The following is a 14,587-nucleotide window of genomic DNA, read 5'->3' as shown; positions in this document are numbered from 1 at the left end:
GGCCCTCTCTCTTTTCTTAGGAAGAAACTGCTCTTCCCCAAACAAGAGCATCTTCATGCGTATAGTTTGAAAGGTGGTCTTATCATCATGTAAATCAACCCCAAACCTAAATACTCACTGTCAATCTTCCTGTACGCTGCTTACTCCCCCCAAAAACAAGTGAGAGACTAAAGCATAAGTCTAGCCAAATTAACAAATCTGCTCACTACAAAGGACACGCTACAAAGCTGAGGTAGAGAAAATTAAGTTAGGCATCACTAAGTGTCCTTTTTTCTTTTGCTTCATTTTTTTGCTTTCGTATTCTCATAATTACCCTTCACAGAACCTATTCATAGAGACACTGAATTTTGAAAGAGGAAAAAAAGTTCCACTGGAATGCTTTGGTTTTTGTCTATGGCTAGCTCTCATGCTTTGACTGCATTAAGGAAAAATAAATGAACTCAAGAGGTGCACCCTATATCCGCTTCCAGGACTCTGGAATTGGGCTCTGCAAAGAAAACACAAAACAAGCTTAATAAATGGTTTAATTAAATGTCTCGGCCTACCCAGATGAATGAGGCTCTAATTCATCAGCTAGTTTTAAATCTTGCTGCCTGTCTACCTCCCCAGCCTCTTGTGAGGTCAAGGATCGGGAAACTTTAAGTGGCTTTAAGTTCTTTAAGAGGAGAGCCAAAGAATTCCTACAGAATATTGTTAAATTTGTACTTAGGGGGAAAAAGAGTGCCTTTTGTAAGATGTTCCTCAGGAAGTTTCCGTCATTACCCACTCCTCCTTTATCTTGGCCCTCCTCTCCCAGCCCCAAGCCCTCCAGCACTCATCTGGGTAACACTGTTTAGTGAGATCAGTGTGATAACCTCAGATTAGGCTCACTTTCTAATCCTCCTACGTAACAGAGCAGCCTAAAAATGGATATCAGTGAGAAGAAACTCAAGCTTCAAGTACACAGGCTTAAGGAGTAGGGAGCGGGATGAATACAGCCTGTAAATAGTGGGGCCCAGACAGATTTCTATAATTTAAAAGACCTTCTTGGTGTTATCACTGATGTTCTCCCCCATCCTTTTACCTTTGATATATCCTTTGTGTATGGCTGTCCCCTCAAGCAAATGGCTGATTACTTCCTACTAATCACACAGACCATGAACCCTCTACTGAGTCACTTCTCAATCACTGCTAACTCCCTCACCCAGAGCATGGGGTCTTGTGTCAGCCATAATACACTTCATCAATCATCTTCCTTGCTTAACCCTTCCTCCCGCCCTGCCCCCACCCACTTCCTATTATTAGATTCTCTTCCTGTGGCATAGACACCCAGACTGACTCAGTTAGTCATCACACCTCCCGTGAATTCCTTCCATCACTGCAGCGGTCAGTTCCTATCACTCAGAGATTTGGTTGGCTACTTCACTCCACTTGGGGTGGGGTAAGGAGCACTAACACTCATCAGCTGTGAATAGTGCCCACAGTCATGAATTTGTGGATCTGAACTCAGGGATGCTAATGAGTATTCATATTTCTTACCCCCACCCCAGGTGCTAATAATCACCTTCAAGCATTAGGCAGCCATCTTTCTGTTTTTTAAGAAATTGTCCTGGGAAGAACTGGATTTGTAAAACTAATACATAATTGATATAGTCATTACTTTTGTCAATGCTGTTAATACAAAGAAAATGAAACAAGATTTATATCAAACCAACTGACATTACTGAGAATCAACTATATATAAAGCACTACGTGTGTATATAACTCATCAGATTTACTTTCAAGGAAATTATAATTAATGGAGACAATTTCCCTCCCTCCAGTCTCCCCTTAGACACACACACACACGTGCACACACACTCATCTACTAATACCCTTAACATAGGCAGAATGTGGGCAAACAAAGCCCTGTGGGGGCCCTGTGGGGTGGCATTAGTCCTGGATAGAGGAAAGATAAGGAAGAACCTGAAGAGGGAAACATTTGAGATAGGCTTGTAAAAGTGGGTGTGATTTAGATGGGCAAAAATACAAGGGAGATGGGGAAAGAATTCCACCCTAGGGGAAATACTTGGACAAAGACACCGCAACATCAAGAATTGGGGAGAATCAGCAAATAATTCAGTGTTGAGAGGAATTGGGAGCTTGATGGAATGGGAACCAGAAACAGATAAGACTACAAGGTAAGCTCCAGCCGTGTTATAAGAACACTTTGAACACCGTACAATGGAGTTTGGAATGAATCTCACAGGGATCAGGAACTCTGAAAAGATTACAAAAGAAGAGAGAGAGAATTACAGTTGTGTGCTAGAATGAGACAGGAAAAATCAATATACAAACTCTTATTTACCAAGAAAATTAAATGAGAAAGAAGCATTATGAGGGAATCAACATCTTTTCCAGGCAAACTTCATCAATATAAAATGTAATATTAAAAATTTCTTTATACCCCATAAAAATCAGAAAGAGAGACTGATTGAGACAGAAAGCTACAAGTCTAACTTTTAGATCAGAGTGATTAAAGGAGTTCTGTGCTCTGTTCTACCTACTCCATTAAATATAAAAGAGTTCCCCATTTTTAGCTCTCTATTAACCCTAGCATTATATATCTGAAGTGGAAAAATTTGGGGGATCATTTCATGCAATGTTTTACTTTTTTCTTATTATAAAATTTTTTAACTAATTAAAAAGTAACAGTAATTCAAACATTATAAAAATAGATAATATTGAAGTTAAATCTCCTCCTCTATCCCAATATTCTCATCCCCAATCAATAAGTGATAAGAGGCTATTTATCTTTTGTGTCCTCAATATATAAAGTAGAAAGGAAATGAACCCTAAAAGAAAAGTTGTCTTTAAAGATTCTGAAGCCTAAATTAGTCAGTTATCTCTATTAATGAAGCAATATAGAAATGTTTGCTAATTTAGTGTTTATTTACCAGGTACTAGTATGAATTCTACAAAAAGTTGTCACTGACAAACTGAAATAATGCTGGGCAATTTCTGCAAAGAAACAGCCAACTGAATATATGTATCTAATTTGGCTCCTTCTAAGGCAATGGCACCCCACTCCAGTACTCCTGCCTGGAAAATCCCATGGACGGAGGAGCCTGGAAGGCAGCAGTCCATGGGGTCGCTGAGGGTCGGACATGAGTGAGCGACTTCACTTTCACTTTTCACTTTCATGCATTGGAGAAGGAAATGGCAACCCACTCCAGTGTTCTTGCCTGGAGAATCCCAGGGACAGGGGAGCCTGGTGGGCTGCCGTCTATGGGGTCGCACAGAGTTGGACACGACTGAAGCGACTTAGCAGCAGCAGAAACCTCTAACACTACTGCAGTGGGGTTTTGGTTTGAAATTTAAGTATAAACACTCAAGAATGGGAGGAAAAACAGTAATATTTTTAGCAGCTGAAAATCAAATGAATAAATGATAAATGCCTCAGCCAACCCAAGAAAACAAAATCCTAAACCAGTGGCACAGAGAGTAAAGAACAAACCTGATTTTACCGTAGAATTCTTTAAGTATTTTGAAATTGGTGGAGCCAAGATACCTCTGGCATTGGGGATGGAAAAGTATTTAGTGAAAAATTAACTTTACCCAAGAAAAGTCCGGCCTTTGTTCCAACTCCTGAGAGGTAGCCTCTAAACTTCTAGAATTCCCTGAGCGATAGGATTATTTTTGTTGTTCATGGTGGGCCCTCAGACAACACCTGATAGTCTACACTAACAAGGTGATGCATGATGGGAGCTAACCACACAGAAAGACCATTAATGCAATTAGAGGGTTGGGGCCTTGAGCAACCATATGGGCAATCATTCATGCCTAAGTAATGAAGCCCCAACAAGAATTATCAACACTGAAGCTCAAGCACACTTCCCAAGTGGGCGATACTCCGTGAGTACGGTTATACACCAAGCACAAGAGGTAATGCATCCCTAAGGACATGGATGCTTTGTATTTGGAAATTTCCCAGTCCCAGATTCCACCCTATGTTTCTTCCTTTGGCTGGTTCTGATTTGCACCCTTCTGCTAGAATAAAACTAAAATCATAAGTGTAGTGCTTTCCTGAGTTCTGTGAGTTGATCTATCGAATTATACAATCTAAAGGAGTCTGTGAGAATCTCCAAATTTATCATTATCTGGTCTGAGTGAGGACAGTCCTGGGGACCCCAGAACCCACAGCTCATGTCAGAAATCTTGGGCAAACTAGACAGTCTTGAAGAACTGTACCCTTAACCTCAAGTTTCGCCTAACTGTGGGTAATGGAGCAATGCTATGTTGAGAAGATTAATTCTGATTGAAAAATGTTTAGAGACATTAGAATTTTAGGTCTTTCCTTACTCTGTGTTGCTGGGTAGTTGCACTCACTCCAGTTCTAGATGTTTATTCTTCAGAAAGAATCAAAGGATCTCTGGACTTAAGGGCTCTGGGCAGTTGAATATAGCAGTACCTTGAAAATAGGGGAATTGAGTTAACAGGCATTTGGAGTGCTGAGACCCCGAGTCCTCCTCAGCAACTTGACTCTCCAAAGCCTTCATCCTCCATTTAGGAGACTAGAGACACCTCCCCCACCCCCACAAGTAGATTTGATCAGTCCAAGAAGATACAATAAAAAATCTGGCACATCCAGATCACCATACAATGACATTCAGGCCTACCCACACATTCTGAGATTCAATCAGTTTTCTAGTCTCCTACTCCTAAATATGATCAGGCAGTTAAGGACTAGCAGAAATTAAGGAAAAACTCTAATTTGGATAACAGTCCCAAAGGAAGCAAATAAAAAACTTCAACCTGGAGGAAACAGACTATGTGAGGAGAAGATGATTTGGTTAAAAATAAAAATTATCAGAGATAAGATATCGTATCCATGAAACAAGAACAGAATTTTATTTTAAAAAATGTATAGAAAAAAGAAAAATTTGGAAAAATAAAAACATGATAGCAGAAAGAGAAATCTTAATATAATGGCTGGAAATAAAGTTGAGGAAATCTCACAGAAAGTAAAGCAAAAGATAAATAGACAGAAATTAGGAGAGGAAGATAATCAGGGACCAATCTAAGAGGTCCAAGAATAGGAGTCCCTGAAGATGAAATGAAAAAGAAAGGAAAATATCATTAATAAAATCTTATAAGAAAATGAAGGACATGAGTAAGAAGACCCACTCAGTGTATGAAAATAAACACACAATAGGACACTTTATTGAAATCCAGAAAACTAGGAAAATAAGATTTGGGTTAAATGTAGAGGCATATACAAAGAATTATAAATTAGATTAATTTAGATCTTAATAGTAACTATGATATTGTGATTTATAATAAGAATATCTATTTTGTCTTTATCCCCATTTCTGGCATAGAGTTCCTAAAACTCTGGGAATGTCCAAAGCACAATAGCAAAGATATCATCTTTCGTTATAATATTTGTTCTTTTGTCCTTCTTCCTGAACTAGCTCCAGAGCCATAATGGTGAAAGGAGTGTCTTGTTATTCTTAAAAGTCCCTTTCAACCACACCTGAATTTACGTTAATGAGGTAACTTTCAGAAAGGATGAGGGCTGATTGCCAGGGAAACCAACCAGATTAAGACATTGGAACTTTTGCCCCCCCCCCCCAACTTCTAAGGGGGAGAGAGGGGCTAGAGGTTGAATCAAACACTAACGCCTATGATTTAATTAATCATGACTGTGCAATAAAGCTCCATAAAAACCCAAAAGGACAGGCTTTGGAGAGCCACCAGATTGGTGAACAAGAATGCATCCACAGGCTAGGTGGCTGGTACATCCCAAACTCCACGGAGACAGAAGCTCCTGTGCTCAGGACCCTCTGGACTTTGCCCTGTGTATCTCTTTATCTGGCTGTTCACTCGTATTCTTCAATAACCTTTGTGACAAAATGATAATATAATAAGTAACCTGTTTTCCTCAGTTCTGTGAGTGGTTCTAACTAACTAACCTGAGGAAGGGATTGTCTTATAGCCAGTCAGTCAGATGCACAGGAAGACAATATGGATTTGGAACTGGCACCTGAAGTGAGTAGCGAGAAGGGGACAGTCCTGTGGGCTGAGCCCTTAACATGTGGAATCTGATACTATTTTCAGGCAGACAATGCCAGCACTAAGTTAAATTACAAGACACCCAGCTGATATCACTGAGTTGTTTTGTGTGGTAAAAACCACACACTCAGCAATGCCAAAAGTGAAGAAGATTATTGAGAATGGAAGAGACAGGCAGAAGTGAGTTTTTCCATAATAGCAACATTGGAGACTAGAAGACAATTATTTTCCTCAAGAAGAAAAAAGAACTCTAGCATATAATGGGATACCGAGAATAAAACAGTTTGATAAAAAAAAAATCAAATGTGAGGACATGATAAGAGACTAGTCTCTTCACATTTAAGTTCACAAGAAAAGAAACCTCCCACACACTTTTCTCAAGAGATAACCAGTCTCTTTGGTAGGTACTCCACCAAAACAAAGAGGTAACCAAGGAAGAGGAAGTTAAAGGATGCAACAAACAGGAAACCTATCACCCCAGGGTGGTAAAGAGGAGAAATTTAAGGATGCCAGCCATATACCAGGGCAAGGAAGGCATCCAATCCAGATTGGACCAGGTCAGAAGGCTCTCAAAAAGACTTCTCCAAACAGATGACAATGAAAGAAAACCTGTGCAAATGAACACAATAAGAAGAGATTTGTCGATCTAGCGGAGCACTGGAGATTGAATTAGAGACATAGAAAACTAAGCAAATAATAACAATAAACTCTAGAAAAAAATTAAAAGGTGTATAAAATAGAATAGGAATTATATTATTCTATGTGGTTTAGCTAAAAATTGCATTTACATATTCTTAATAATAACACTAAATGTTGATGTAATCCAAGTCACAACATGTTTTTGCAGGAAGAACTGGGGGTAAGAATTGTGTGTGTGCACCCATGGGCATGTGTGCCCCTGTGAGAGAAAGTAAGAGAGAGGGATGGAATGGGGAAACAAGCTAAATAAATTCTTATCTTTCATAGTGAGAAGTCAATAGATAAAAATAAGAGAAAAATACTCGGGAAGTAGTCATGCCATTCTATTGTTCTAAGACAAAGGTACTTACCAAAGAATCAGCTGACAGATGAAAATGGTTGCCTCTAAGAATTGGAAATGGAAAAGAAAGTCTAGAGGCTGCTGTTTATCCAAAATCCCCAAGCTACTTGACTCTAAACTATTTGTGTATAAGCATACAAATTTAAAATACCTAGATTAAAAAATAAAAGTGTTTCTTAATTGCAGGACAGGGGTTTAATAGACTCAGGTACATTGAGAATTTCCAAATAAGGAATAGGAATATATGACTTATTTGACTATGAAAATGATTACTTTTGTTTGCTTGTTTCGGGTAGAGAATGGCACAACACTGGACGGGGCACTCAGTAACCATGCTAAGTTTAAATCTGTGCCTACCCACCTGTTAGAACACCCTATTTTAAAAGACAAAATGCTTATTGTGACTCAGTTCAATAATAAGGTTGTATTTGTTTCATTCAAATAATTCCTTTAAGAAGTAAGTGCTTCCTATAACTAAACCTTATCTCATGATGAAAGCCACAGATTAAGGGACCAAGCTGAAAATAAGGTTATTTCATTATTTGTTCCATGAGTAGATATGTTCTAGAGTGAATAACTATTATTTCTGACGACAACTGAATCAGACTAAAATACAAAATCATGAACTGAAGCCAGATCTTTCAACTAATATTACATTTGTTAGTACCATTCATGCTGCAACCTGAGAACACATCAAACAACTACCCCACAGTACTATTCTTTCATCAACAGAAGGCATTTTACAGGTGATGAACTCTCATAAAGACCAGGATTTTCAAAAGCATTATTTCCTATTCATTATTATTTCCTATTCACCCTAACTTCCCAGACATGCAAAAAAGATTTTCTTTAGAAGATTCTAATGTCAGATTTAAAAATACTAATGGAGACAGTAAGAGCTCTTAATATTTAATGGTCTGATGTGATCACAGATTCTCTCTCTGAATGTTCTTTAATACAGAAAGAATAATTAAAGGTCTGGTATTATATCTGCTTTTCAAAGAAACAATTTCAGCAAGGTAAAATTTTTTCAAATATTTTACAATGGTTTTGCTTAAAATGAATCAAGTTTATTAAATACTGTTAAGTATTTCTGTCCATCCAGTCATCTAAATTGAAGATTGGTATCCCTGATAAAGTATGACTTGCTCCAACATGAACTGTTGCTTTAAAAAATAATTCCTAGAATAAATAAAAGTTCTACACTATGGACCTGCAAAGAAAAATAAAATATATATATTTCTAGTAAAAAAGAGATAGATAGAACAAAAATAAATATGGGCTTGTACTATGTATGGGTAGGCAATAAAAGCATAGGGCATGGACAAGCTTAAGCTTTTTTCTTAATGAATTATTCATTCTCTTGCTTAAGGAAATAAATAGCAATAATAGAAAGTGCTGAGTAACAGCTAATGGCTTAAAAGCCTCTAAAAAGAACGTGGCAGATCCTTTAAGGACTCTAGAAACTTAGATTGAATACTACCAGATGCTCTGTCAGATATTCCCTTCAGCAAACAGGAAAAAAATATTTTATCTTTTAATGTAGGTTGTCTCCTCTAAATCCCAGGGAGTACAAGGGACAAAATGCTGAATATTATAACAGATCAACCTATACTGTCTCCCAACTGCTTGAGAGCTAAAGCCTAATAAGTTGAAAGCAAAAACCCTCCAGCCCTTAGATTTTATCACTTACCACTAACAAAGTTTAGCTGTGCTGTGGGAAGAGAGCAGCAGGTTCCCAGAGAGGTCATCATTTCCAAACCTTTCACTTCTTGCTCTCCTTAGTAAGTCTTGGATAAGACTTTATCATCAAGCACATGAGAATCTGGCAGTCATCCAAGACCCCAGGGTCATCCAGATGCTTTAAAGCCAACTAAGTGTTTTATTTTAATTTTTCCTATCTTTCCTTCTTAGCAACAGTTAAAATTGATAGGACACTCCTAAACAGTTGTTTCTTCTCCATCAAGCTCAGAAAATCATCTTTGTATAATTTTTCAATTAAGACTTCACAATCATATCATACATCACATGACACAGCTATTTTGGGTCTTACTTAGTCATTTACAGCTAAATACAAATGAATCTCAGACATATTATGCCTGTCACAGCTTCTGTTCATTGTGCCCTTTGCCCAGATCCTGTCATCATTAACAGTTCCCTATGAGTCATTGATTTGGATACTAACGTCTTTTGAATGAATTTCTTCAACAAGAAATGTTACTTCATAGGTTTGAAAATGAACAATCCAGAATATGTCATCAATACAGCTGACAACTTTTAGAACAAGAGTATTTGGAATGGCCTTTAATTAAACTAGTCTCTATAATGTGGGAGTTTTATTTCATTTTTAAATAATGTAAAACACAAACATCTGAGAGAATATGGCTTTTCTCAGCTTCCATCATAATGTGCAAAGTAACATGAAGGAAACAGATTTAGACAGATTTATAAGAAAGCAGAGGAATATTTTGGCCTGACAGTTTTATGTGTACCATAGTTTAAAGGAAAAAAGGTATTTAATGGGCATCTCACTTTGACACTTTCTTGGTGCTGTGAAAAACCAGTGAGGCAACACTTGTTGACACTCCCCCTTCCAGGAACTTCAGGCCCAGGAAAGGAAGAACTAGCAGTTTCTGTGTGGACTTACTTCTCAACTGAACTATAAAGAGAAAAGGTTGGAGAAAAACTGCTCTGAACATAAAGAATAAGTCTGTACTATTTTTCCATTTTTTACCAGCTTTACTGAGATATAACTGACATATAAAATTGTATACACTTAAGTGTATGTGAGGGCTTCCCTGCTGGCTCAGACGGTAAAGAATCTGCCTGCAATACAGGAGACCTGGGTTTGATCCCTGGGTTGGGAAGATCCCCTGGAGAAGAGAATGGTTACCCACTCTAGTATTCTTGCCTGGAGAATTCCATGGACAGAGGAGCCTGGTGGGCTACAGTCCATGGGTCACAAAGAGGCGGACACGATTGAGTGACCAAGCATGCACACAAGCGTATGTGATGATTTGACATACAAGTATTGCAAAAGGATAACCACATAAGGTTAGTTAATACACCCATCAACTCATATAATTACAATTTTGTGTATGTGTGGTGAGATCACTTAAGATATATTAGTATTAAATATAGTCACAATACTGTCCATTAGATTCCCAGAACTTAATCATCTTATACCTGGAAGATAGTGCCTCTAACAGCCACATTCTACTTTCCATTTCTGTGAGCTTGGCTTATTTCAGATTCCACATACAAGTAAAACCATACAGTATTTCCCTTTCTCTGTCTGACTTTTATCACTTAGCTCTCAGGTCAATCCATGTTGTCACAAACGGTAGGGTTTCCTTCCTCTTATGGATTTTATATATATATATATATATATATATATATATATATATATACATACACATACACACATTCATGTCACATTATATTTATCCATTCATCTCTTGATGAACACAGATTTTTCCCATGTCTTAGATATTGTGACCAATGCTGTAATAAACTTGAGGATAGATATCTCTTCAAGACAGTGATTTCATTTTCTCTGGATACATACTCAGAACTGGGATTGCTGGATCACATAGTAGTTCTGTTTTTTGAGGAACCTCCATACTGTTTTTCACAACAGCTACACCAATTTACATTCCCATCAATAGTGCACAACAGTTGCCTTTTCTCCACATCCTCACCAGCATTTGGTCACTTGTCTCTTTGAGAATAGTTATTCTAATAAGTGTGAGGTGATAGCTCATTGTGGTCTTGATTTGTATTTCCCTGATGATTACTAACATAGAGCAACTTTTCTTATACCTGTTGGCCATTTGTGTATCTTCTTTGGAAAAATATCTACTCACGTTCTCTGCCCATTTTTAAACGGGATTATTCAGGGGGGTTGCTATTGAGCTGTATAAGTTTCTTATATATTTGAGATGTTAACTCCTTATCTAATATATGGTGTGCAAATATTTTCTCCTATTCCATATACTACAAAAACTTTTTCCCAGTTGAGTATTCTTGACTGCCTTGTCAAATATGACTCAACTCTGCCCTCCAGCGAGTAAGCACCAGCCCCACCTCCCCCACAGGCCATGTACACGGCTTCAGGGGGCCCTAGCTCCACCCTCCAGCAGGTCCACACCAAGTCCTATCCCCTCAGGGCTGCGTGACCAGCCACAGGGGGACCCAGCCCCACTCATCAGCAGGCCAGCAGCAGCTCCATGCCCCCCTCACCAGATGACACAGCCCACTGCACAGGAAGCCTACCCCACCCTCCAGCGGCACTGAAGTCACCACATGAGGCATGACCCTGCCGCCAATAAGACCAGGGGCCAGCCTGATCTCCCAAAGCACCCACTGTAATCAGCTCCAGCACAACAGAAGGGAAACACATCCCACATTGATGGCAACCCCAGAGTGTACAGCTCTGGTGACCAGAGGGGAGGGTTTCTGGGCCCCAAAGCACACTTCCTCCATAAGGCCACTTCTCCAAGATTGAGAAACGTAACCAAGCTACCCAACACACTGAAATAAACACAGAGAACTGGGCAAAATGAGGAGATGGACAACTATGTTCCAAACAAAGAAATGAGGCCTAACCTCAGAAAAACAACCAAATGAAGTGGAGATAAGCAATCTTTAAGATGATTATTCTTATTTATTTGTCAGGCAAATTATAGATCTTCATTTCTTTGTGGTTGGAGTTTCATTATTTTTATTTGGTCATGTTGTATATTGCCTGACACTTCATGATCCATGCAACTTTACCTTGGTTTTTGTACATTTGAAGGAGCAAGCACCTCTTTCAGTCTTTATAGTTTGATTTCAGTAAGAACAGATCTTCTCCTGTCTATTCCTCCAGTTGGTGGAATAACCTATAGAATCACAGTTATGTTGGGCTAGAGCTGGTTATGAGGTTTTTGCTGGGTATGCAGTGAGATCCATGGTCAGTGGGCTTGTTATCAGGGTTTCAGGTGGATGTGGATAATGCCTGGTGCCTCTAGTACCTTATTCAGTAAGTATATTGAGTAAGTAGTGCTCAGACAACTGTTCACTTCTGAATCCACAGTGGGGTCTTCAGACAGTGAACCTATTACAGGTGTGTGGCAGGTGTGGTCTCTAGGAAGATTGCCACCTGGTCATTGGATGGGTCCCTATGTGGGCAGGACCTATCGTGAACCTCGGCTGAGAGGGGCCAAAAGTAAGCCCCAGGACTGTTTCAGTTTCCAGAGCCAAAACTGAACTCGGCAGACCTGTCTCTGCAAGCATAGATAAGTCTTCCACCAGGTCCCTGAGCAAGCTGCTCTGATCCCTGACTGTGAGTAGAGGTACTAAAGCCAAGTATAGGACCCTTTTAGGATCTCCAAGAGTTTGGACAACAGGGCCTGCTGCCTGATCTCCATGCCGGCAAAACTGCTGGCAGACTGTAAAGGCACTAGAGTAAAGGGTCCTTTCAGGATCTCCAAGGGCACACATGGGAGTGTCTCCTGTGCTGGGACCCTAGAGCCCCAGGACTGTCAGCAGACTGGCAGACTGTGGCTGTGAGGAAGCTAAAGCCATGTATAGGGCCTTTTCAAGGTCTCCTACGATCCATATGAGAGTTTCTCCTGCCTGGTTCCTATGCCAACAGGCTTGCTCTTGGATTGCGGCTGGCACAGGACTAATACCTAGTCTAAGGCCCTTCAAGGATCTCCAGGGCACAGATGAGAGTATCTCATACCTCATAAAGTCTCTGTACTTTTAAACTAGTTTCTGAGTCTATTGTTGTTAAGTCGCTCAGTCTGTCCAACTCTTTGTGACCTCACGGACTGCAGCACACCAGGCTCCCCGTTCTTCACAGTCTCCCAGAGTTGGTTCAAACTCACGTCCATTGAGTTGATGATACCATCCAACTATCTTCTGTCACCCTTTCTCCTCCTGCCCTCAATCTTTCCCAGCATCAGGGTCTTTTTTAATGAGCTGGCTCTTCACATCAGGTGGCCAAAGTATTGGAACTTCAGCACCAGTCCTTCCAATGAATATTCAGGACTGATTTCTTTTAGGATTGACTAGTTTGATCTCCTTGCAGTCCAAGGGATCCTCAATAGTCTTCTCCAGCACCACAGTTTAAAAACTTCAATTCTTTGGCACTCAGCCTTCTCTCTGGTCCAACTCTCACATATGTACATAACTACTGGAAAAACCACAGCTTTAATTATATGGACCTTTGTTGGCAAAGTGATATCTCCGCTTTTTAATATGCTGCTTAGGTTTGTCATTGCTTTCCCTCCAAGGAACAAGCATCTTTTGATTTTGTGGCTGTAGTCACTCTCTGTAGTGATTTTGGACCCAAAGAAAATAAAATCTGTCACTACTTCCACTTTTTCCCCCTTCTATTTGTCATGAAGTGATAGGACCAGATATCATGATCTTCGTTTTTTAAGGTGGAATTTTAAGCCAACTTTTTTCACTCTTCTCTTTCACTGTAATCAAGAGGCTCTTTACAGAAAGAATAATTAAACATCTGTCACTTTCTACTATAGGAATGGTATCATCTGCATATCTGAGGTTGTTGGCATTTCTCCCAGTAATCTTGATTCCAACCTGTGATTCATCCAGCTCAACGTTTCACATGATATACTCTGCATAGAAGTGAAATAAACACGGTGACAATATGCAGCCTTGATGTATAGCTTTCCCAACTTTGAACCAGTCAGTTTCATGTAAGGTTCTAACTGCTGCTTCTTGACCTGCACACAGGTTTCTCAGGAGGCAGGTAAAGTGGTCTGGTACTCCCATCTCTTTAAGAATTTTCCACAATTTGTTGTGATCCATCCACACAGTCAAAGGCTTTAGCACGGTCAATGAAGCAGATGTTTTTTTCTGGAATTCCCTTGCTTTCTCTATGATTCATCACATGTTTGCAATTTGATCTCCGGTTCCTCTGCCTTTTCTAAACCGATCTTACACGTCTGGAAGTTTTTGGTTCACATACCACTGCAGTCTAGCTTGAAGGATTTTGAGCATTACCTTGCTAGCACGTGAAAAGAGTGCAACTGTACAGTAGCTTGAACATTCTATGGCCCCAGGGCCATAGAATTGTCCTTTGGCAGGGGTACCATACCCTAAACTGAAGAATTTTAAGCTTATATTTATATTTAATATACTTATATTAAATAATACACTTATTTAATAATTAGATCTCATCTATTCCACTCAGATCTCAAAATCCTATCAGCATGACCTTAACTTCAGTCAGGAGATTGGAATCTGATCAGATCTGAAGGAAAGACTGAAAGATATTATTGAGGGAGGTTAGTTAATCAGTAAATATCACTCTATAGCAGGATTCTTCTACCTTGCTATTATTTACATTTTGGGCCAGATAATCCTTTATTATGGCTTCCCAGGTGGTACAGTGGTAAAGAATCTGCCTGCCAATGCAGGAGACACAGGAGACATGGGTTCAATCCCTGGGTTGGGAAGATTCCCAGGAGAAGCAAATGGCAACTCAATCTGGTATTCTTG

The 14,587-nt window shown here is 39.4% G+C and overlaps 1 protein-coding gene across 2 annotated transcripts in view; it reads right to left on the bottom strand.

Moving 5' to 3' along the window:
- Positions 1–14,587, bottom strand: part of AKAP6 (A-kinase anchoring protein 6) — a 501,363-nt gene that overhangs the window by 392,916 nt on the left and 93,860 nt on the right. Inside the window, exon 1 of one of the 2 annotated variants that reach the window (XM_061394924.1) lies at positions 8,766–8,990. The exons of the other annotated variant lie outside the window; for it this stretch is intronic. The gene's annotated coding sequence lies outside the window, so the exon portion shown is untranslated. Of the gene's footprint in view, positions 1–8,765; positions 8,991–14,587 lie in introns of those variants that run through there. 2 annotated transcript variants of the gene reach the window in all.

Source organism: Bos javanicus, chromosome 21, assembly GCF_032452875.1.
Source record: "Bos javanicus breed banteng chromosome 21, ARS-OSU_banteng_1.0, whole genome shotgun sequence".
Taxonomy (NCBI): domain Eukaryota; kingdom Metazoa; phylum Chordata; class Mammalia; order Artiodactyla; family Bovidae; genus Bos; species Bos javanicus.
Note: the sequence above shows the minus strand (reverse complement) of the source record. Positions and strands in the feature narration are given on the sequence as shown.